The sequence below is a fragment of the Corylus avellana genome, chromosome ca1 (genome assembly GCF_901000735.1).
Source record: "Corylus avellana chromosome ca1, CavTom2PMs-1.0".
NCBI lineage: Eukaryota > Viridiplantae > Streptophyta > Magnoliopsida > Fagales > Betulaceae > Corylus > Corylus avellana.
Genome location: NC_081541.1, coordinates 42,387,024 through 42,391,385, shown reverse-complemented (window position 1 = coordinate 42,391,385; position 4,362 = coordinate 42,387,024).

Sequence of the window (4,362 nt, the reverse complement as noted above, 5' to 3'; positions counted from 1 at the left end):
TTCTTCTCCGATCTGCGATTTGTTCTCCGATTTGCGTCAAGTTTGAGGACTCGGAGCAGTACGTTTATGGATGGAAATCTAATCGTGAACAAGGATGGGGTTCAGATTGTCTCTCAGACCGAAGTTGAAGCAATAAGATTTGATGGTTTCAGTCTCTGATTTGCGATTTGCAATTTCTCCTCTGATTCACCATGTTCATTCCTTCTCTTCTCATCTGAAACCTCAAGAAATCCTCCACCTTCTTTGATGTTGTTGCTAGCCATTGGAAATGACTTGACAAAATTAGAGGTCTCTTGAGATTAAGCTTGCAAAGTGGGTCAGGGAAGGCCTCTCTTCTCCTTCTGTGTTTGCTTGAACGGAGAAGAAGAAAATAAAATGCTGGGGGAAAGAAGGGGCAGACGAAGAGAGGAGAGAGGAGAGAGAGAGCATCAGTTTTATCAATATAATAATCATATGGATCGCTACAGTTGAACCCAAAACATTGGGTTCAACTGTAGCAGCTGATGGTTTAAGGAACCATATAGGGAATCTGCTGTGGGACTTTTTTGTGATTTTTTGGACATATTCCCTAAACATAGGGAGCAGACTACCTTATAGGGAGTCTACTGGGAATGCTCTTAGGTGTGACTAGCCACCCATCATACGTGGGCCCCCACTAGTTCTACTTGGAGAAGTTTCCCCTAGTTGATGTTGGAATTCCTTTTCTTTGCTCACGTGAACTCCTAGTCTAAGTTGGAATTGGATTTGATATTTGACTTGTACTAGGAGACTACAACCAATTATGGTGCAATATATAAAGGCAATAACCCTTGTGTTTTAGTGTGTGCCAAAAACAATTAAGAGAAAGAAAAGGTGAGAGCACCAAGAAAAAGAGTTTGTTTTTTTTTTTTGGTTATTATTCTCCTGTGAGTAAAGTGAGAATTATGTATAAAAGGGGCTTTGGGTTTGAGTGGTTTTCTCGCCCTGTTACTCTCTTATACTCATCTTTTGATAGTAAATTTTCTCCGGGTCGTCTCCCCCAGTGGATGTAAGCTTGTTAAGCCAAACCACTTCAATCTTTGTGTCCTGTATGATTACGTATCTTTGTTATTCCGCATTCTTCTTATTTTTCGTATCTCACGGGTCTTGAAAAATATGATTAATTTCCTAACAATTGGTATCAGAGCTGTTGGTTCGAGTAGGAGCGATGGCAAGTGAAGAAGGAAAGATAGGAATCGAAAAATTCGACGGCAAAGATTTTGGGTATTGGAAGGTACAGATTGAAGATATTCCTTATAGGAAAGATCTTATCAACCTCTTTTGGAAGAACAACCCGACGACATGTATGATAGCGAGTGGGCTCTACTTGATCGTAAAGCCCTAGCAGTTATCAAGTAATCACTGTCAAAATCAGTTGTACACAACTTTGTAAAAGAGAAGACCACAGCAGGTCTAATGAAGGCTTTGTCAAGCATGTATGAGAAGTCGTCAGCTAACAACAAGGTGCATCTGATGAAGAAATTGTTCAACCTAAAGATGGTGGAAGGGGCTTCGGTGGCATATCATCTCAATGAGTTCAACACCATCACAAATCAATTGTTATCAGTGAAAATTAATTTTGATGATAAGGTTCGCGAGTTGATCGTCTTGGCATCTTTGCCAAATAGCTGGGAAGCAGTGAGGATGGCTGTGAGTAACTCAGTAGGAAAGAGTAAACTAAGTTATGAAAACGTCAGGAATTTGATTCTCAGTGAAGAGGTTCGCAGAAAATATGCGGGTGAAGCCTCTTGTTCTAGTGCTGCTTTAAACCTCGAGACTCGGGGCAGAGGACAAAATAGAAACTCTGGTCAAGGCAGATCAAATTTTAGAAAAGGGAGGAGCAAATTCAGATTCGGCCAACAACTTGAGTGTTGGAACTATGGCAAGACTGGCCACTACAAGAAGAACTGTAGGGAACTGTAGAAGGAGACTGAAAATGATTATGTAGAAGAAGTATATGAAGCCCTACTTCTTTCTGTTGACAGTCTCCTTGATTCTTGGGTCTTAGACTCAAGAGTATCTTTTCATACGACAGTGATCCATGATATTCTCGAGAACTATGTTGGTGAAAATTTCAGGAAGGTGTATTTGGTTGACGGAACGGCGCTAGAAGTTGTGGGCCTAGGCGATGTTCGCATTAGAGTTCACAGTGACTCGGTATGGAAGCTACAGAAGGTCAGGCATGTTCCGGAGCTGAAGAATAATCTGATTTCAGTGGGACAGCTTGATGAGGAAGGGCATTCAATTCATTTTCACGGTGGAAAGTCAGCAAGGGAGCTAGGATTTTGGCTCGTGGTCATAAGACGAGTACTCTCTATATGACTACGAACAGTAAGGATACAGTTGCTGTTGCAGATACGGGTGCTGACTCAAAACTATGACACCTAAGGCTTGGGCACATGAGCGAGAAAGAGATGAAGGTACTTATGTCAAAAGGGAAACTACCGGGGTTAAAGTCAGTTGAGTCTGATTTATGTAAAGGCTGCATCCTAGGGAAGCAGAAGAAGGTGAGTTTCGCGGAAGTTGGTAAAGCACCTTAGCTTGGAAAGCTGGAGCTGGTACACACGGATTTGTGGGGTCCCGCACCAGTGGCATCTCTAGGAGGCTCGCGGTATTACATCACATTTATTGATGACTCAAGCAAGAAGGTATGAGTTTATTTCTTGAAAAATAAATCTGATGTATTTGAGACTTTTAATAAATGGAAGGCCATGGTTGAGATTGAAACGGGCATGGAGCTAAAGTGTTTGAGATCAGACAAGGGAAGAGAATACGAAGACAGGGGGTTTAAACAATTTTGCGCAGTGAATGGGATTAGAATGGAGAAAACTATCTCGGGAATGTCGCAGCAGAATGGCGTGGCTGAGTGCATGAATAGAACTCTCAATGAGTATGCTAGGAGTATGAGGTTGCATGCTAGGTTACCAAAGACTTTCTGGGCTGATGCAATGAGCACTGTTGCATACCTGATAAATAGGGGTCCTTCTGTTCCCCTGAGCCATAGACTACCGGAAGAAGTCTGAAGTGGAAAAGAGGTAAATCTTTCACATCTGAAGTTTTTGGTTGAGCTTTTTATGTCCATGTTGAGTCTGATGCTATAAGTAAACTAGATGGTAAATCTAGTAAGTGTTTCTTCATTGGATATGGAGATGAGGCCCTCGGTTATCGATTTTGGGATGATCAAAATCGAAAGATCATTAGAAGTCGGAATGTGACTTTTAATGAGTGTGCTATGTACAAGGATGGGTCAAGTGTAGAACCTGAAGTTACAGAGCATGAACTGAAGAAGTCTGAGTTTGTTAACTTAGATGAGCTTTCTGAATGTACAGTGCAGAAAAAGAAATAATTCGTGGAGATGGAGCTTGATGAACAGTATTCACTCACAGATGAATGTGATGATAAAGAATCTTCAAGTGACTCACAACATCAAGAAGAGTGTTATTCTTTAGCAAGAGGCAAAGAGAAACGTGGTCGTAAAGCAACAAAGAGGTATGGCTTTGAGGATATGGTTTCTTTTGCTCTAACGGCTAGTAGTGGAGATCCATTGTCTGATTAGGATGGTATGTCGAAAGAGATCAAGTCACTACGGAGTGGTAAAGCTTGGGAATTGACAGAATTACCCAAGGGAAATAAGGCTAAAGAATGCAGATGGGTCTACAGGAAGAAAGAGTTATCGGAGAAAGCTGTACGATCGACGAGACTGATAGGGAGGCATGGTGTAATGTCTAAATCAGGTCTTATGCTCAAGTTCAAGAGGCGCTTGGACTTGAGTGGCACTTGTGGAATGTGATTGCCCTTAGGGGCTGAGGAGGAGACATTCAAAGGAGACACGTTTTGTTAGATTTGATGGGATTCAAGTCAAGGTGGAGATTGTTATGTGTGACTTGCCACCCATCACACGTGGGCCCCCACTAGTTCTACTTGGAGAAGTTTCTCCTAGTTGATGTTGGAATTCCTTTTCTTTGCTCACGTGAACTCCTAGTCTAAGTTGGAATTGGATTTGATATTTGACTTGTACTAGGAGACTACAATCGACTATGGTGCAATATATAAAGGCATAAAGCCCTGTGTTTTAGTGTGTGCCAAAAACAATTGAGAGAAAGAAAATGTGAGAGCACTAAAAAAAAGAGAGTTTTTTTTTTTTTTTTTTGTTAGTATTTTCCTTTGGGTAAAGTAAGAATTGGGTGTAAAAGGGGCTTTGGGTTTGAATGGTTTTCTCCCCCTGTTACTCTCTTATACTCATCTTTTGATAGTAAATTTTCTCTGGATCGTCTCCGCCAGTGGATGTAGGCTTGTTAAGTCGAACCACTTAAATCTTTGTATCGTGTGTGATTGCTTATCTTT